This window comes from Hyperolius riggenbachi, chromosome 3 (assembly GCF_040937935.1).
Source record: "Hyperolius riggenbachi isolate aHypRig1 chromosome 3, aHypRig1.pri, whole genome shotgun sequence".
In the NCBI taxonomy this organism is placed as follows: Eukaryota; Metazoa; Chordata; class Amphibia; order Anura; family Hyperoliidae; genus Hyperolius; species Hyperolius riggenbachi.
In genome coordinates, this window is record NC_090648.1 from 283,190,781 (window position 1) to 283,212,175 (window position 21,395).

Genomic DNA, 21,395 nt, shown 5'->3' on the forward strand with positions numbered 1-21,395 from the left:
CCCAGCAGTATGTTGTCCATTGATGGCAGACAACTCACAGAGAATGGGTGTTGTCAGTGAGCAGTCTGCCTATACATCACTGGACACATTCTTTTTCCTAGTGAGATTCTTTAACAATGAAAATATCTGTGTCATATTAACAGAACTTTTTAATGAGATATTGGCCCGCATGCAATTTCTCTTTTCTCCTGAGTTTTCACCTAGGAGATATTTTTTCATCTTCTCTTTAAAATAACTTTTCAGCACTTTGCAACTAAAAATGTATCTAAAAGTAAGTGAAAAGGTTCTGTGAAAACTATTTTGAGTATGTCTTGCTTGCTTGTTGCCTCAAAAGACATTTTATTGACAATGGCCTCAATTCATTAAACAGTTTGCGGTAAAAATTTGCTGTTAGTTAATTTACCACATGCCATAATTACCGAATGCTTAGTAGTATTCAGCATTTTTTTTTAGTTGTCAGTACTTGTTCGTTAAAAGATCGCTAGTGTTCGGTAATGATGCGGTAAGCGTGCAGTAAATATCAACACTAGCGATCTTTTAGCTAATACAAGCCATTTTCAAAGTGCATTGTGGGTAAGGAAGGTGCATTGTGGGCAATTTAAAGAGAACCTGAACTGAAAATGAAAAGAGAAAATAAACATAAGCACGTCATTAAAAAAAAAATGGCCATTACCCCATAACAGCTTCCTGGTCAGCACACTGTTAAAGTTTAATATTGGCCACTTGAGCCACAGGGAAACATGGGCATTACCTTGCACATTCAGTTGTTACTGACAGCAGCTGATATATAACTGGCAGCAATCTTGTCAGAACTGGAAGGAATCACTGTAAGAAGAAAATGGTGCGTTTCTGAGAGGAACTGACAGCGTGGTAAGGATATAATATTTTAAATTAATTTGCAGCTACATAATGCATTTATTTCAAATCATTTTACTCAGGTCAGGTTCCTGTTAAATACACAGACAGCAGAAACCATAAATAACGACAGGGCAGTGCAAGCGATATTGCACTCGGAATTTACCGCCCTGACACGCCCCCTTTCTGCTTCTTGAATACTAGTTTAGGAAAATTTACCGCACAATTACCACCAGAACACCACACGCACGATATTGACATTCGATGTCATTCATTAATACTAACTTCCGCTACATGCTTGCGCTAAATTACCGAACGCTCGATAAAGCATTCGGTAAGCGTTCAGTAACACTTCATGAATCGAGGCCAATGTGTAAAAATATCACCTAGGAGAAAACTCAGGAGAAAAATGAATTGCATATGGGCCATAGTCTACATTTTTCATCTCTTAAGTGATGTTCAAAGTAGTACATTACCATTTCCAATAATGTATTGTGTTGCATCGGGACAAAGGTAGCGAGAATTCAGAAATCAGTTACTGTGGATGTCCTGAGATACAGATCAAACATCAGTATTGCCCCAGTACAGTGACTGGAGATGCTGATTGCATGTTTATATGCTTAGCTTCCACATTTTTGCTCCCCAGGGGCATTTTTAGTTTCACATTTTCCTATATTTCACATATATTACATTGCTTGGTGGACCATTTTTTTTTTAAATAAATGTACTAGAGCTGGGCTATGTGATTCCCAGTAATCACTTTTTCAAAACACTTTGCTCACACATTAACACAAAAGGCGCAGTGGGCTTTATAAAAAAAATATGAATCCTCAAGGCCTTGTGTGTTTGCCGGCAAGGAAGGCGGAGCCTGCAGGTTTTTACATTTTTCACATTAAGGGGTTCCCAAAGTCTCATCCCCACATTTGTGTGCCCAGAAAGGAGGTGGAATATTATGAGTGATCTTATCATGGCATCTTGTGTCTCTTCTAGTAAGTGGGCAACCAAATAAACATCCCCCTCAAAATATATATAAAAAGGGTCTCTCAGCAGACCTATTACCTATTTAGCGTAAATGGGTACATTTGGAGTAGGTAGCCACTTGTGATTTTACCATTTGCTAGAAATTCTTCTCCAGGATCCCATATTTGATGCACCTCTTTTTGTGATTGCTGTATGACTTCATCTTCATTGTATTCAGTACTCTTCTGGTGTCTTGTCGACTAGCATGCAGTCATTAGTCCTGTTTGCAGAAATCATGTTCCCACTATCCCATCCCTTCAATCTCTGTATGTAATCCTGCTATCCTGCTGCAGCTGGCCGTGTGTGTGTGTGTGTGTGTGTGTGTGTGTGTGTGTGTGTGTGTGTGTGTGTGTGTGTGTGTGTGTGTGTGTGTATATTCACAAATAAACTGTATATGTAGATGTAGAGCAATGATGCAATAGGGCAGTGTGCCTAGTTTGTCTGTGGAGGTGAGGAATTATTTTTGTATTTATATAGTGCTGACATCTTTTGCAGCACTTTACAGAGTATATAGTCTTGTCACGAACTGTCGCTTAGAGGATCTCACAATATAATCCCTACCAAAGTCATGTGGTCAACATAGTTGCAGGCCAATTTTGGCTGGGGAAGCTAGCTAACTTATCTGTATATTTTTGGGATGTGGAAGTACACCGAAGTGGCTAGAGAAAACACGGGTAGGACAAACAAACTCTATGCAGATAGTGTTCTGACCCAGAATCAAACGAGGGACTCATTACATGATTGCCAACCACTATGCCACTGGAATCCCATTAGAATAAGATTGCTTTTACCTAATTATCGAAGTGGGGTGGATATTTGTCCATTGACATTAAGGGGTACCACAAGCCCCTTATTTGTATCACCCCATCTAATTTTGGGGCATAAGTTGGTGATGAACCCTTTGTCTCTAATTGTATGAAAGAGGTGGAAGTTTAGTGATCCCTTAGTGTTTTTGAATGCATAAAAAGTGGCATCACCACCAGCTGGTCATCCATGCTGCTATTGCCAGGAGCACAGCTATGGCTGGGGTTTACACAGTGAATACCCAATGTGCTTTTGCAGTTCTTGTATGCTGGTGAGTGGGTACCTGCACACAGCCTGTTTTAATTAATGAAACTTTGCTTGGATTTTTTCCCCAATATATGTGATAACAGTTAATCACACTCTGTGTGTACTTGGGCATAGGCAATGCACTTAAAGTACAGTAGCTAGAAATCACAATATTGATTACACCGAAAGTTATTATTGATATGAAAAGACATACAGATCTTTAAATAAATAGGATTTCTGTAGCTTCTGATATCTAACATTCTTCACTATGCAGATGGTGCACATTGTTAATGAGCCACTAATAATGTTACTTGCCAAAGAACTGGGTTTTATCTTTTCATCTGCTCTTTATTTTATAGCCAATATGGCCAACGTGACATTTGCAAACTTGAAATTTACTGTATGAATTCAGCGATGTTTGGGTCATGCCTACACTGAGAGAATTATGTATGAAAGTGCTTGAAAGGAAAACTTACTGTGGAGCCTTTAGCAACACAAGTCTAACGTTTTTACTTATTCTAATTAGACAAGGAAAATTCTGTATGTATCATATGATAATATTGTATAATGAACCCCTCATCTTGGTGTTGAAAAAAACTTCTCTGTAGTACATGTACATGTTCAGCTACAGTGGGATGCGAACGTTTGGGCAACCTTGTTAATTGTCATGATTTTCCTGTATAAATCGTTGGTTGTTACGATAAAAAATGTCAGTTAAATATATCATATAGGAGACACACACAGTGATATTTGAGAAGTGAAATTAAGTTTATTGGATTTACAGAAAGTGCTTAAATAAAATTCGGCAAGTGCATACATTTGTCATTTTATTGATTCCAAAACCTTTAGAACTAATTATTGGAACTCAAATTGGCTTGGTAAGCTCAGTGACCCCTGACCTACATACAGGTGAATCCAATTATGATAAAGAGTATTTAAGGGGATCAATTGTAAGTTTCCCTCCTCTTTTAATTTTCTCTGAAGAGTAGCGGCATGGGGGTCTCAAAACAACTCTCAAATGATCTGAAGACAAAGATTGTTCACTATCATGGTTTAGGGGAAGGATACAGAGAGCTGTCTTAGAGATTTCAGCTGTTAAGGCTTGAAGTGGCAGACCAAGAAAAAATCTCGGATAAACAGAAGCGACGAATGGTTAGAAAAGTCAGAGTCTACCCACAGACCACTACCAAAGACCTGCAACATCATCTTGCTGCAGATGGAGTCACTGTGCATTGTTCAACCATTCGGCGCACTTTACACAAGGAGAGATTGCGAGAGTGATGCAGAGGAAGCCATTTCTCCACCCACAGCACAAACAGAGCCACTTGAGGTATGCTAAACCACATTTGGACAAGCCAGCTTCATTTTGGAATAAGGTGCTGAGGACATTTTTTATTGTAACAACCAACGATTTATACAGGAAAATCATGACAATTTACAAGGTTGCCCAAACTTTAGCATCCCACTGTATATTACTAAGTCAGTGCTAAAATCCACCACCTCACTCTCCAGGATGCACCAATTTTTACCCTCACATTCTAAAACATTCCACATATGGGTGGCATTTAAGGAGGTACATCGGAGGGGCGTGTGTACTTGATGTCACACAGCAGGCAGGGCAGTGGTGTCTTCAAAGGAATAGTTGATCGAGGGGGTGAGTTGATCTGCCAAGTGGATCGCTTGTGGGTTGGGAGTCACTGTTGAGGGGCCACTGTACACACGATTAGTTATTGGCTACCGCAGCCGACTTAAAAATCAGATACTTACCTTAAAAAAGGGAAGCCTCAGGATCCTATAGAGGCTTCCCTCGCTACTCTGTTGTCCCCCGTCGCTGAGCGGGGCTCCCCTCCAGAACGGGGCTGTACTCAGTTACGAGCGTGCCCACTTATGCATGCTCAGTAGTAAACGAGCGGCTCTGGCTTACTGCGCAGGCACGGATGGGCTCATGTGGCTACTGAGTGGCCACACTGCAGGAGGAGCTGCGCTGTCCCAATATGATCAGCAAAAATGCAGTATCGATAATCTTCAGGGGGGGGGGGGCTGCGCTCAGCGGTGGGGGACATTAGCATAAAGAGGGAAGCCTCCTGAGACTTCCCTCTCTTTAGGTAAGTATCTAATTTTGTACCCGAGCTTCAGCTCGTATACACTTCAATCAAGAATGTGTAGGAAGCATAACTAAGTTAACTGTAATTATGCCGGTTACCTTTCATCCTGATTAATTCAGAATGAGCATATCATTTTCTCAGTTTCAACATTTGCAATTGTTCTAATGCTTGCAATGAAGTATAAGGTTTACATGATTTGTTATCATCATTACTTTCTGTTTCTATGTACATTTTACTCACCATTACAATGTTTTGAGAAATGTGGCTACACTGTAGCATCTCAGATGTAGTATCAATTATTTTTTTCACTAGGTAGATGTGAATGATAGCTGTTCAGTGTTGTATTTAGTAGTTGCGCTGCATAGGACCCCCCCCTAAATTATAGCACTTCCCCTCCAGGCATATAGAGAACCAGGACTGGTCTGAGAGTACAAGCAAAGGTCAACATTGTGGAGGTATAATGCGCCAGCCAGGCTCTGTGCTTGCATGCAGAGCATATGGCAGGAAGCAATACTGCCTGTGTTTTTCTTTTGCTCTCAAAGGAAGCTCTGATAATAACCTCCTTGTGGCCTGTGATGTCACTTGCTCTATAGAAGTTATTATCTGCACTCCCACTGAGAAAGGTGAGGCCAGGACACAGCAAGCTTCTTGCCTCACAGCATTAAGCACTTCACACCTCCTATAAGAACGTTAAAGTGCTCCCCACCCCCCTCTTCACTTGTTGTGCACCCATAGGCACTGGCCCTCAAGTGTCTGATGCTAAATACTGCCCTGGATAATCCTATTCCAGATGGAGGTTTGATTTCTATGTTGTATGGAGATAACAGTCTTATTTGATATTTAATGTTATTCATAGTACCATGCATTAAGTATATCTGTATTTGCATACTTGTCAATTACAAGCAACAAATACTTGGTATAACGAAGTAGGCAGCGATTTATGGCTCATGAAACACAGTCTACTAGGGGCATAACAGCGAATGAGGCAAAAATGACACTGGAAACTTGGGCGCACCAGGCGCCGCCATTAAACGCTATGGGATATAATGGCTATAAGAGGCACTCAGGCAGTAAGTTGGATGCTGTCAAGAGACGGAGCCCAAATTAGGATAAAAACAGCATAATTCATCTGGCAGCAGTGGCTGGCAGCCGAATTACATCTTACCCCACAGTCCACACTGGCCTGGAGGGGGAATAGTAATTAACACCGCCAGAACATTTGCAGGAGCAGGGTGAGCTGTTTTTCAACTTCACCTTGCAACCACATTTTTAATTACATGTACACATAACAGCACCCCTGGGCCCCATTCAAAACTGTGATAAGGCCCCCTGCACACTCACTCCCTCTCTACCTCCCCCCCCCCCCACCCCCCTGACACTAGACTTTCCGAATCCCTCCCACCAAATAAAACTACCATGGTACTTCCTTCACATTTGCTCATCCTCCTTCTCATGCATGTATATAGTCCACCTTGGGTGGAGGGGACTGTCCCCTTCTTTCTATCTACAGAGAGCGACTTCTTAAACCTGAGTGGGGTCAGGTTCTAATACTCCCCACCTATTTCAAGTGGTTGCCTATGTGGTAACCCGTGTTTGTGAGTATATCCACATCTGTTAATTATTTCGCCAACAATTGTTAGACTTACTGCACTATATTGGGCTCTCGGTTTTTCTTTTTGTTTCAAGTGCATCCTTCTCATGCATGTGGTGGCAAGTCATTACGAATTCCCAGATTATTGGGGTGTTCTCTATATTTAGTGACTACACGCAGGGAAGCAGAAAGAGACAGTGAAATGATAACACATTCTGTTTTACTACAGTACGATTGAGGACACGGGGGATGCAGAGGCGGACTGGCCCGGGAGGACGGGGGGGGGGGGGGCGGATTCCCCCGGGCCGCCGCCTCCTCAGGCATCCAGGGCCGGCTGCACAGCACTATTTGTGCTGTCATAATTTACTTTTGCAGTGCTGTGGCCGCTGGATCTAAAGCCCCGCCCCCAGCAGTAGCTCTTCATCCATGTCGGGCTACTGTCCAGGGCATTGGGTGAGAGAGCTCCTGCTCCTCCCCGAGCCTGCCTTGAGTTTGGTCATTGGCTGGCTTCCGAACTCCACCCCCAGTGTGAAGATGCACACTGTGCTGGGGGAATTGCAGGGAACCCAGGAACCACCGCCAAATTCACGGTAAAGCTCCGCCCCCAAATTGCCGTGAAGCCCCGCCCCCAAATTGCCGCGAAGCTCCGCCCCCAAACTTTGGAATTCTTTCCTGCAAATGCAGAAGTCTGGAATGGTGAGTGAGATTTATCACCCTCCTCTCCCCTACAAACTGCATTGGAGGTCTCCCTGGCTCCTGTCTCCTTCTTTATCACTACATAAACTGGCAGGAGGCTCCCTGGCTTACTGTGGGTGGTGGGCTCTTTGGTACTTACCCTGTGTGATTTCCCTGTCTTCTTATATCAAGTTCTATGGCTGCCTATACGGGGGGGGGGGGGGGGGTTGCACCTAGCGCTAACCTCACCGCTGCACCTGACGCTAACCTCACCGCTGCACCTGACGCTAACCCCACCGCAGCACCTGACGCTAACCTCACCGCCACACATGACGCTAACCTCACCGCAGCACCTGACGCTGACCTCACCGCCGCACCTGACGCTAACCTCACCGCAGCGCCTGACGCTAACCTCACCGCTGCGCCTGACGCTAACCTCACCGCTGCGCCTGACGCTAACCTCACCGCAGCGCCAGACGCTAAGCTCACCGCAGCGCCTGACGCTAAGCTCACTGCAGCGCCTGACGCTAACCTCACTTCTTCACCTGACGCTAACCTCACCGCCGCACCTGACGCTAACCTCACCGCCACACTTTACACTAACTTCACCACCGCACCTAACGCTAACTTTACCACCACCGCACCTAACTCTAATCTTACTGCCACACCTCATGCTAACCTCACCGCTACAGCACCTAATGGTAATTTTACCTCCGCACCTAATGGTGATTTTACCTCCGCACCTATTAGTAATTTCAAATTTTCACCGAACACTAATCTCATCGCTAATCTCACCACCACACCTAACCTCCCCGAACCTAACGATAATCTCGCTGCCGCACCTAATGCTAATCTCACTGCAGCACCTAACGCTAACCTCACCAACACCGCACCTAACCCTAACTTCACTGCTGCCGCACCTAAGGTTAACCTCACTGCCGCCTCACCTAGTGCTAACCTCACTGCCGCTACCCACCTCGCTGCCACCGCACCTAACACTAACCTCACTGCTGCCACACCTTCCACTAACCTCACCACTTCTGCACCTAGCAGTAACTTCACTGCCGCCTTACCCAGCACTAATCTCACTGCCGCCACACCTCAGTGGCGCCGCACCTTTCACCAACCTCACTGCTGCAGCACCTAACACTAATCTCACTGCGGCCGCACCTAGCTCTTATATCACTGCCACCTCACATAGCGCTAACCTCACCATCGACACACCTAGCACTAACCTCACGGCCACCTCACCTAGTACTAACCTCACTGCCGCCACACTTCGTGGCACCGTACCTAAAACCAACCTTACTGCCGCTGCACCCAATGCTAACCTCACTGCGAAAACACCTCACTGATGCTGCACCTAACATTAACCTCACTGCCGCCGCACATAACTCTAACTTCACTGCCACCTCACTGCCGCCTCACCTAGCAATAACCTCTGTCACCAAAACTCACCACCGTCACACTTTACACCAACCTTACCGCCGCTACACCTACCACTAACCTCTCAGCTGCTACACCTAACCTCTCAGCTGCTACACCTAATACCAGCCTCACTGCCGCTGCACCTAGTCTCACTGCTGCTACACCTAACAGTAACCCTCCTACTACCACTACTCGCTGCCATTATTTCTAACACTGACTCTTGTACTGCTGCTACTCACTACCGCTTCTTCTAACACTAACTTTCCCACTGCTACACCTAACACCAGGGCCAGAGGTACCATTCGGGCAGCCTGGGCAAGTGACCAAGCAACAGGCCCAGATTTACATCACAAGAGCCTATAGGCACGGATGTCCTGACACCCTAGACTTCACCCTCCATAAACCTACAAACCCCCACCAAACCGCACCACAAGTGTGCTGGCTGGCCCAGCTGTCACTTCTCCCTTACTTCCCTTGCCCATCATAGGTAGCTACCGGTGCCCCTTAGTATTAGGTAGCTCGAGGTACCCTCAATATTAAGTAGCTAGAGGTGTCCATTAGCATTAGGTAGCAAGAGAAACCTCAGTATTAAGTAGCTAGTGGTGCCACTGACTAAAGGGAGATCTCATCCTGCTGGTAGCCTTCAGAAGCCATCAGGTACACTTTGGTCATGAAGGGATAGGCATGGTCAGCAACAACATTCAGGTATGCTGTGGCATGTAAACATTGGCCAGGTGGTACTAAGAAGCCTAGAGTGTGGTAAGAATATATCTTCCACACCATCACACCACTACCAGCAGCCAGGATGAATCCATGCTTCCTGAGCCACTCATTGGCAGCTAACACCCCCCCCCCCCCCCCCTTTGCCACAGCACCCACAGGTGTATTGTATTCCCATCCTTCCTCCTTCAGAATACTTTTCAAACATCCTTTTTGCAGGAACTAATTAATGTAGTTAATGTAACATTAAAATGTACACTACATACATTTGCACACAATAATAGATATTTATTTGGACTGGGGTATGCATTTGGGCTGGGGATAACGTAAAAGGGCCTCTAGGTTGTGTTTTCCCCCCAGGCCAAAAGGTCCCAGTCTCATGAAAGTAGAATCAGCAGGTAGACTGTTGGGCGTTCTCAGCTTAGAACTGATAAAGAAGACTGAATGAGTGTATGACTTTCCTCAAGGCATGGGCTCAGATGGAGAAGAGAAGGGGTCTTATAACCTTGTGGTAAACCAAGAGACAGAGAACCTGATTCTTATCCTCCTTTACCATGTTTTCGAGATTCTGTCTTGTATTTTAAATACATACACTGTACTAATTTATTGTACAGCATTGAAGAATATATTGGTGCTTTACAGCGGAATAATAATTATTTTAGCAACAGTCTAGCAGTGCAGAACTGATATAGCTGTGCAAACATTTTACATAACATCAGAACTACGTTGTATTGGTTTCAAGGTTGAAAACTGTGATGCTGTGTAAATTCTATTAGGGCTTCATTGTTTGCTACTGCAGGAGGCCTAGTGCCTTCAGAGTCTTTATTGTTTTGACACTTATTACTACTCAAGGCTGTAGTCAGATATAAGCAGGTAATGAGAGCTCTTCCATGCACAGTGGTTATGTGAGAGCCTTATGATAGTCACTGCAAAATTCAATGTTTGTGTCATGCAGTAGATGAAATAGAACCATTGCAGTGTAGACATGCTCAGGTTTAATCTTATGTAGCGGTTTGGCAGATGTGTAAAAAGCAGACTGGGAACAGAGCTGGCTAGATATTTTTGTGTATTTCTGAAGGATTATCTGGAGTTATAGAGTTGGCAAATGTCATTCTGCAGAACAGAGATTAGGCAGCTGTGTTAAGCTTCCTTTGCTGAGCTTTGGTGACCTTTGCCCAGACACATCATTACATTAATTTATTTTGTGCAGATAAGAACTAATTTATATTTTGTGTTATCTGGCTTCCTCTTTCCTCTGAGAAATCGCAGGCACCCTCCTCATTGTTACATTACTCATGTACTTCCTGCATGTGCTATGGATGTTCAGTAATGAATCGGATCACAGTTTCAGTATTTAGACCATAAAGAGTGTAGGAATACTCTTTTTACGGTTGTCTGTGAAATGTATGGAATATTTGAATGTTGCAGAATGAGCTGCATGGTAACAGAATTACCTGCCATACCACCAGTGACATTCAGATGTTGCCACAGCGATCACAGCTGCTGTGACTAAACCAAAGCCAAGACTGGAGAACACTAAAGCCGAAGGAAAGTGAAGGCAATGCTGATGCTGCTCCCCACATTGCTCTGCTGCACACACTAGACCAGGGGTAAGGAACCTGTGGCTCGGGAGCCAGATGTGGCTCTTTTGATGGATACTTCTGGCTCACAGACAAATCAGTAGGGGTTGATTCACTACGCTACACTGCTCAAGCAGCGCAACTTTAGTGTGGCAGTGCAAGTATAATTTTCAAAGTAGTGCAAACTGCTGCTGTAGCATGCACTACTACCTTACTCGTGCTATCCAAAAACAAACAGCTGCTCCAATTGTCCCACTCAGGACCTTTCAGGTCCAGTGACTTTGTAGAACGAGATCCCCGCACTTTGATTGGCCCAATAGGCTGCCTGTTGGATCTCTACTCTGAGACCTAGGAGTAATTCCTGGGTCGCGGCTTAGCTTCCAATTGGAGGAAGCTAGCGGATGCTTTCAAGGCATGTATTTAGCCCCAGTGGGGCTCTGCATGCCTCTGTTGATTTTCATTTCAGGTGCAGCCTTGAGCGCTGTCAATTGTCTGCCTGCATTGTGCATAAATGATCAATATTTAATTTTGGTTTCTGTGATTTCAGCTAAAAATTATTTCAGAATATAATTACAATTTTGCAACTTTTGCTTTATTTACATATCTAGGAAACAGATTCATGATGCAATAGGAAACAGCATTTTTGATGCAATAGGATGTGAGAAGCGGAACCCTTATTTTCCATAGGAATTAATATATTTTTGGAGCATTTTGTTCATGGTGTCTGCATGTACAGCCTGCAAAAAATGAACAGGGATAAACCGGCTTTGCAGGCTTTCCACTGTGTCCTAATCAGTGTATTATAATAAGCTGTGGCTATAATGAAATGAAACCTGTCTCCCTGGGAAATAGAATCTGTACATTGAAGCAAGCACAACACCTGCCTACATCAAATGTCATTATCCCAGCCTTCCATTCAAATGAAAGTGAACTAGAATGGACAAACACAATTGCATCTGGATATAAAAGAAACTCCAAGTGTTAAATAAGATTTGGTTCATGGAACAATACAGGTCACCAGCATATCCAAGTAACACATATTACTAATATATTTTTGTAAATTTACTGAGGCACATTCATTATGTATTATTGCTTAATTAAAATGATTTTCTTCCCATTCCGTAAAAGCAACGTTTGCTAAGACTATTTTCTACTGTTTCAACACAGTGTTCTTAAAGGGAACCTAAACTGAGAAGGATATGGATTTTTCCTTATTAAATAATACCAGTTGCTTGTCAAAAAAAACTAGCTGGCGGTGGGAGGCTGGCGGCAGGAGGCTGGAGCAGCAGTGAGTGATTGCGAGGGCACAGGATGGCTGCATGGGGATGGTAGAAGCCCCAGGTAAGTGAAACTCATTTTTTTTTTGCCTGATAACTCCTTTAAACATTAAGGTAAAAAAGCATCACGCTATGTCGCTATCTACAGCATCCCTTGAAATAGGAAATCTGCTATGTACCTTTTAAACTTGCTTTTATGTGCATACATTAGATTAAAAAAAAAAAAAAAAGCAAATGCGGGAGAAGAATTCCATTTCTGCTTTTAGAAAAACATTGCCATTAGCTATTATTTAAGCACTTACTTTACTGTTTTTCTTTTTTCTTCCTATGCAGAGCCACATAATACTCCAACCTAAATAATCGCAAATACCTTCTGCTTTAAGAAGCAAAATGTCTGTTATAAATACATAGTGTCACTATATATTACATTTTAGCAGTATGTTATAGAAATGATTTACTGTGCTAAACAAAAAAAAAACATACAGGGCCTCAGATAATTTGTGGTTAGGGCTATGTATGCCCATCTTTCATATTTAGTGCATGCTTATAACCCATTGTAACCATAAGCGCAAATGTAAAAAAAATACAGGAAAGACAAAAGGACGTTAAGACTGCAGCCTGTGGACATAGGGTAATAGAGAGGGGAGAAGCAAGCCACATCAACTCAGTCCTGTAGGTACTGTGTGCGTTCTCAGACCAGTAGTGTGAGTATACAGTGATGTGAAAAACTATTTGCCCCCTTCCTGATTTCTTATTCTTTTGCATGTTTGTCACACTTAAATGTTTCTGCTCATCAAAAACCGTTAACTATTAGTCAAAGATAACATAATTGAACACAAAATGCAGTTTTTAATGATGGTTTTTATTATTTAGTGAGAAAAAAAACTCCAAATCTACATGGCCCTGTGTGAAAAATTGTTTGCCCCCCTTGTTAAAAAATAACTTAACTGTGGTTTATCACACCTGAGTTTAATTTCTGTAGTCACCCCCAGGCCTGATTACTGCCACACCTGTTTCAATCAAGAAATCACTTAAATAGGAGCTATCTGACACAGAGAAGTAGACCAAAAGCATCTCAAAAGCTAGACATCATGCCAAGATCCAAAGAAATTCAGGAACAAATGAGAACAAAAGTAATTAAGATCTATCAGTCTGGTAGTCATTCTAAAGCTTTGGGACTCCAGCGAACCACAGTGAGAGCCATTATCCACAAATGGCAAAAACATGGAACAGTGATGAACCTTCCCAAGAGTGGCCAGCCGACCAAAATTACCCCAACAGCGCAGAGAAAACTCATCCGAGAGGCCACAAAAGACCCCAGGACAACATCTAAAGAGCTGCAGGCCTCACTTGCCTCAATTAAGGTCAGTGTTCACGACTCCACCATAAGAAAGAGACTGGGCAAAAACGGCCTGCATGGCAGAAATCCAAGGCGCAAACCACTTTTAAGCAAAAAGGACATTAAGACTCGTCTCAATTTTGCTAAAAACATCTCAATGATTGCCAAGACTTTTGGGAAAATACCTTGTGGACCGACGAGACAAAAGTTAAACTTTTTGGAAGGTGCGTGTCCCGTTACATCTGGCGTAGAAGTAACACAGCATTTCAGCAAAATAACATCATACCAACAGTAAAATGTGGTGGTAGTGTGATGGTCTGGGGTTTTTGCTTCAGGACCTGGAAGGCTTGCTGTGATAGATGGAACCATGAATTCTACTGTCTACCAAAAAATCCTGAAGGAGAATGTCCGGCCATCTGTTCGTCAACTCAAGCTGAAGCGATCTTGGGTGCTGCAGCAGGACAATGACCCAAAACACACCAGCAAATCCACCTCTGAATGGCTGAAGAAAAACAAAATGAAGACTTTGGAGTGGCCTAGTCAAAGTCCTGACCTGAATCCTATTGAGATGTTGTGGCATGACCTTAAAAAGGCGGTTCATGCTAGAAAACCCCCAAATAAAGCTGAATTGCAGCAATTCTGCAAAGATGAGGGGGCCAAAATTCCTCCAGAGCGCTGTAAAAGACTCGTTGCAAGTTATCGCAAACGCTTGATTGCAGTTATTGCTGCTAAGGGTGGCCCAACCAGTTATTAGGTTCAGGGGGCAATTTCTTTTTCACACAGGGCCATATAGGTTTTGAGGGGTTTTTTCTCACTAAACCATAAAAACCATCATTTAAAACTGCATTTTGTGTTCAATTATGTTATCTTTGACTAATAGTTAACGGTTTTTGATGAGCAGAAACATTTAAGTGTGACAAACATGCAAAAGAATAAGAAATCAGGAAGGGGGCAAATAGTTTTTCACATCACTGTATATATAGTAATAGCAAAAGGAGGAAATGGTCGGCACTGCTCACCGTACAATTTATTCATCCATGTGAACAATGATACAGGCTGTGTGCATTACAATCAAACTTCACATACAATCTCTGGTAGACTTGTGCAGGTAGGGGATGGGGGGGGGGGGGGGGGGGAGGGAGCCTGATAACTGTTGTGCAGATGCATTTCTATGGAAGATAATTTCTAAAATATTGTTTCAGAGTATAATGCTTGTGTACCCTTTCCTTATCATTATATTAAAGGATAAGTGAATTTACACAGATAAGTTCATCTTTGCTTTATATGCATTTAATCACTTCTCCCCTTTGCAAAAAAAAACTGGTAGGCAGGAGTTGGACTGTCCTTTTACTTTGAATCTGAACTTTGAACCTTTTGTAAGGATCCAAGGTTGCTGTCTGTCTCCTTTTATTGCTACAACGAGTACTATTAGCCATCAGAATCAGAATCATTTATTTCGCCAAGCATGAGTGGGTCATGCCCGGAATTGGATTTGGCACGTACAAACTCAGGAGCAAAGCAAGACAATGGATAATACCACAATAAGACAATAGATAATAGCACAATAAGACATTAACACTAACAGACCGCGGACACTGGACAGCAAGACAGACCGTGTACATTAGACAGCAAAAGAGGTGGTGACATAGTAGATACAGTATAGTTTTCCAGCTTCAGGTCTCTTCAGTTGCAGTTCAGGGGGACCCTAGTGGAGTGGGGGTACGTGACTGTAGTTTAGGAGGAGTTTAAGAGGTTGACAGCGAAGGGGAAGAAGGAGTTCCTGTGCCTTTCGGTCTTGGTGGCAATGACCTGAAACCTTCGGCCTGATGGAAGCCTGCTAAAGTAGCGGTGGCCTGGGTGAGATGGATCACTTGTGATCCTCAGCGCTCTAGAGCGCAGTCTTGTGACGTATAAGAGGTCGAGTGGAGGGAGAGGTTTCCCAATGATTTTCTCTGCTGTTCTGATAACCCTCTGTAATTTGCATCTGTCGCTGGCAGAGGAGCCAGCATACCAGACCAGAATAGACAAGCAGAGGACAGATTCAGTGGTGGCAGTGTAGAATCTTGTCAGAACCTTTTTGGCCATACCGAACTTCTTCAGCTGGCGGAGGAAGAAGAGCCTTTTCTGAGCTTTCACCAGGGTGGAGCTGGTGTTGGCCTTCCAGCTCAGGTCATTGGAGATAGTAGTGCCCAAGAGGCGAACACAGGGACCTCTTGCTACCTCAGTGCTGTCAATGTGGATTGGAAGTGGTTTGGGGCCATTCTTTCTAAAGTCTATGATCATCTCTCCAGTTTTGGCCGTGCTGAGGACCAATCTGTTCTCCTTGCACCAGTGACATATTCTGTCAACCTGCTGGCGATAGGCCTGCTCGTCGTTGTTTGTGACAAGGCCGACAATGGTGGTGTCATCAGCAAATTTGATGACCTAGACGGAGTCTGCTGTAGACCTACAGTCATTCGTGTACAGGGAGAACAGCATCGGCGACAGGACACAGGCTTGCGGCGCACCTGTGTTAGTAGTCCTTGGTTTTGAGGAGATGTCTCCCAGCTTGACTATTTGCGACCTGTTGGTTAGGAAGTCCATAATCCAAAGGCAAAGAGTTGAGTGGACCCCCAGTTCTGCCAGATCCTCCTGAAGTAAGCGTGGGCATATGGTGTTAAAAGCTGAACTGAAGTCCAGGAGGAGAATTCTGGCATACTAGTCTGATCTGTTCAGGTTATCGCTGATGTACTCCAGGCAGATATTTATGGCATCATCCGTGGACCTGTTGGCCCTGTACGCAAACTGAAGGGGGTCCAGAAGAGGCATGGTGGAGAGTTTCAGGAGAGAGAGGGCCACTCTTTCAAGGGTCTTCATGATAACAGATGTTAGGGCCACAGGCCTGTAATTGTTCAGGTCAGAGACTCCTTGCTTTTTGGGGACAGGGATGATGGTGGACCTCTTGAAGCATGCAGGGACTCTGCCCTCCTGAAGTGACTTGTTGAAGATGGCCGTTAGGATGGGAGCTAGTTGTCGTGAGCAGGTCCTCAAGCAGGCTGGAGAGACGCCATCCGGACCAGAGTGCTTTCCTGGCATTCAGTGTTGCCAGGTAGCGCATAACCTCGGTCTCACACACAGCTGGAAGGGGTCAGCTTAGGCTCAGGGCACATTCCTCCGGGGCCAGGGTGGAGGAGGGTAGCAGCTGATGACCTGCAGGTGCCGCGTGGTCCTCAAACCTAAAGTAGAATTTGCTGAGTTTCTCTGCTAGCTCAATGCTGGATGGCGCATGTTGTGTGTGTGTGTGGGGGGGGGCAGGGGGGGGGCTTATAGTTAGTAGCAGCCTTTAGTCCCTTCCAGACAGATCGTGAGTTGTTCGAGCAGAGGTTTTGATTCATCCTCTCAGCGAACTCCCATGTTTATATATGTAACAGCAAATGGTTGAAGTATGAAGAGATATACAAAGGATTATTGGGATAGTACTTTTACTAGTTTGTTGTGACAATCTGGATCTATTTGGAAGACCAGGAAAATGTATGTTGCGTAGGAAGCTTAAAAAGCTTATAACCATAGGAGTTAATTTATTATAAAACTTAATATCAGCTGATTTATTTAAGGTAGAGTGGGATTTGCTGTTTTTTTCACATACATGGATATTTTTATTAAAAATTTACCTTTTGTTGGTGTGATGTAGTGTGTAACTAGTCTACCTAGTGAGAACATCCCTAGGACTAATTGCAAACATCTATTAGTTTATTACTCAAGGCAGAACAGATTGAGCTGTGATTATTTTTTTTTCACATACGTGGAAATTTTGTTGAAAATTGCCTTTTGTTGGTATGGTAGCAATACAGTTAGCACACCTATTATAGACATTCCTGTATAACTTATTAGCATGTGTTTATTTTTGGGATCATGTTGGGTTTGAATGACTTATAAAGCTTGAATTCTGTTTTAAGAAGGCAAACCACACTAAGCATTGCTTTTTAACCACTTGAGGACCTAGGGCTTTACCCCCCTTAAGGACCGGCCACTTTTTTTCCATTCAGACCACTGCAGCTTTCACGGTTTATTGCTCGCTCATACAACCTACCACCTAAATGAATTTTGGCTCCTTTTCTTGTCACTAATAAAGCTTTCTTTTGATGCTATTTGATTGCTCCTGCGATTTTTACTTTTTATTATATTCATCAAAAAAGACATGAATTTTGGCAAAAAAATGATTTTTTTAACTTTCTGTGCTGACAGTTTTCAAATAAAGTAAAATTTCTGTATACATGCAGCGCGAAAAATGTGGACAAACATGTTTTTGATAAAAAAAAAACCATTCAGTGTATATTTATTGGTTTGGGTAAAAGTTATAGCGTTTACAAACTATGGTGCCAAAAGTGAATTTTCCCATTTTCAAGCATCTCTGACTTTTCTGACCCCCTGTCATGTTTCATGAGGGGCTAGAATTCCAGGATAGTATAAATACCCCCCAAATGACCCCATTTTGGAAAGAAGACATCCCAAAGTATTCACTGAGAGGCATAGTGAGTTCATAGAAGATATTATTTTTTGTCACAAGTAAGCGGAAAATGACACTTTGTGAGGAAAAAAAAAAAAAAAAAAAGTTTCCATTTCTTCTAACTTGCGACAAAAAAAAATGAAATCTGCCACGGACTCACCATGCCCCTCTCTGAATACCTTGAAGGGTCTACTTTCCAAAATGGGATCATTTGTGGGGTGTGTTTACTGTCCTGACATTTTGGGGGGTGCTAAATTGTAAGCACCCCTGTAAAGCCTAAAGGTGCTCATTGGACTTTGGACCCCTTAGCGCAGTTAGGCTGCAAAAAAGTGCCACACATGTGGTATTGCCGTACTCAGGAGAAGTAGTATAATGTGTTTTGGGGTGTATTTTTACACATACCCATGCTGGGTGGGAGAAATATCTCTGTAAATGACAATTTGTTAATTTTTTTTACACACAATTGTCCATTTACAGAGATATTTCTCCCACTCAGCATGGGTATGTGTAAAAATACACCACAAAACACATTATACTACTTCTCCTGAGTACGGCGATACCACATGTGTGGCACTTTTTTGCACCCTAACTGCGCTAAAGGGCCCAAAGTCCAATGAGTACCTTTAGGATTTCACAGGTCATTTTGAGAAATTTCGTTTCAAGACTACTCCTCACGGTTTAGGGCCCCTAAAATGCCAGGGCAGTATAGGAACCCCACAAATGACCCCATTTTAGAAAGAAGACACCCCAAGGTATTCCGTTAGTAGTATGGCGCGTTCATAGAAGATTTTATTTTTTGTCACAAGTTAGCGGAAAATGACACTTTGTGAAAAAACACAATTAAAATCAATTTCCGCTAACTTTTGACAAAAAATAAAATCTTCTATGAACTCGCCATACTCCTAACGGAATACCTTGGGGTGTCTTCTTTCTAAAATGGGGTCATTTGTGGGGTTCCTATACTGCCCTGGCATTTTAGGGGCCCTAAACCGTGAGGAGTAGTCTTGAAACCAAATGTCGCAAAATGACCTGTGAAATCCTAAAGGTACTCATTGGACTTTGGGCCCTTTAGCGCAGTTAGGGTGCAAAAAAGTGCCACACATGTGGTATCGCCATACTCGGGAGAAGTAGTACAATGTGTTTTGGGGTGTATTTTTACACATACCCATGCTGGGTGGGAGAAATACCTCTGTAAATGGACAATTGTGTGTAAAAAAATCAAAAGATTGTCATTTACAGAGGTATTTCTCCCACCCAGCATGGGTATGTGTAAAAATACACCCCAAAACACATTGTACTACTTCTCCCGAGTACGGCGATACCACATGTGTGGCACTTTTTTGCACCCTAACTGCACTAAGGGGCCCAAAGTCCAATGAGTACCTTTAGGATTTCACAGGTCATTTTTGTTTCAAGACTACTCCTCACGGTTTAGGGCCCCTAAAATGCCAGGGCAGTATAGGAACCCCACTAATGACCCCATTTTAGAAAGAAGACACCCCAAGGTATTCCGTTAGGAGTATGGTGAGTTCATAGAAGTTTTTATTTTTTTGTCACAAGTTAGCGGAAATTGATTTTAATAGTTTTTTTTTCACAAAGTGTCATTTTCCGCTAACTTGTGACAAAAAATAAAATCTTCTATGAACTCACCATACTCCGTACGGAATACCTTTGGGTGTCTTCTTTCTAGAATGGGGTCATTTGTGGGGTTCCTATACTGCCCTGGCATTTTAGAAGCCCTAAACCGTGAGGAGTAGTCTTGAAACCAAATGTCGCAAAATGACCTGTGAAATCCTAAAGGTACTCATTGGACTTTGGGCCCCTTAGCGTACTTAGGGTGTAAAAAAGTGCCACACATGTGGTACCGCTGTACTCAGGAGAAGTAGTATAATGCGTTTTGGGGTGTATTTTTACACATACCCATGCTAAGTGGGAGAAATATCTCTGTAAATGACAATTGTTTGATTTTTTTACACACAATTGTCCATTTACATAGAAATTTCTCCCACCCAGCATGGGTATGTGTAAAAATACACCCCAAAACACATTATACTACTTTTCCTGAGTACGGCGGTACCACATGTGTGACACTTTTTTGCAGCCTAGGTGCGCTAAGGGGCCCAACGTCCTATTCACAGGTCATTTTGAAGCATTTGTTTTCTAGACTACTCCTCGCGGTTTAGGGCCCCTAAAATGCCAGGGCAGTATAGGAACCCCACAAGTGACCCCATTTTAGAAAGAAGACACCCCAAGGTATTCCGTTAGGTGTATGGCGAGTTCATAGAAGATTTTATTTTTTGTCACAAGTTAGTGAAAAATGACACTTTGTGAAAAAAAACCAATAAAAATTAATTTCCGCTAACTTTTGACAAAAAATTAAATCTTCTATGAACTCGTCATACACCTAACATAATACCTTGGGGTGTCTTTTTTTTCTAAAATGGGGTCACTTGTGGGGTTCCTATACCGCCCTGGCATTTTACAGGCCCAAAACCGTGAGTAGTCTGGAAACCAAATGTCTCAAAATGACTGTTCAGGGGTATAAGCATCTGCAAATTTTGATGACAGGTGGTCTATGAGGGGGCGAATTTTGTGGAACCGGTCATAAGCAGGGTGGCCTTTTAGATGACAGGTTGTATTGGGCCTGATCTGATGGATAGGAGTGCTAGGGGGGTGACAGGAGGTGATTGATGGGTGTCTCAGGGGGTGGTTAGAGGGGAAAATAGATGCAATCCATGCACTGGGGAGGTGATCGGAAGGGGGTCTGAGGGTTTGGCCGAGTGATCAGGAGCCCACACGGGGCAAATTGGGGCCTGATCTGATGGGTAGGTGTGCTAGGGGGTGACAGGAGGTGATTGATGGGTGTCTCAAGGTGTGATTAGAGGGGGGAATGGATGCAAGCAATGCACTGGCGAGGTGATCAGGGCTGGGGTCTGAGGGCATTCTGAGGGTGTGGGCGGGTGATTGAGTGCCCTAGGGGCAGATAGGGGTCTAATCTGATAGGTAGCAGTGACAGGGGGTGATTGATGGGTAATTAGTGGGTGTTTAGGGTAGAGAATAGATGGAAACACTGCGCTTGGGTGGTGATCTGATGTCGGATCTGCGGGCGATCTATTGGTGTGGGTGGGTGATCAGTTTGCCCGCAAGGGGCAGGTTAGGGGCTGATTGATGGGTGGCAGTGACAGCGGGTGATTGATGGGTGGCAGTGACAGGGGGTGATTGATGGGTGGCAGTGACAGGGGGTGATTGATGGGTGATTGATAGGTGAT

The 21,395-nt window shown here is 43.5% G+C and overlaps 1 protein-coding gene across 6 annotated transcripts in view; it reads left to right on the forward strand.

Annotated features, from left to right (window-relative positions):
- Positions 1-21,395, forward strand: part of TSPAN12 (tetraspanin 12) — a 310,496-nt gene that overhangs the window by 167,406 nt on the left and 121,695 nt on the right. The window lies entirely within an intron of this gene.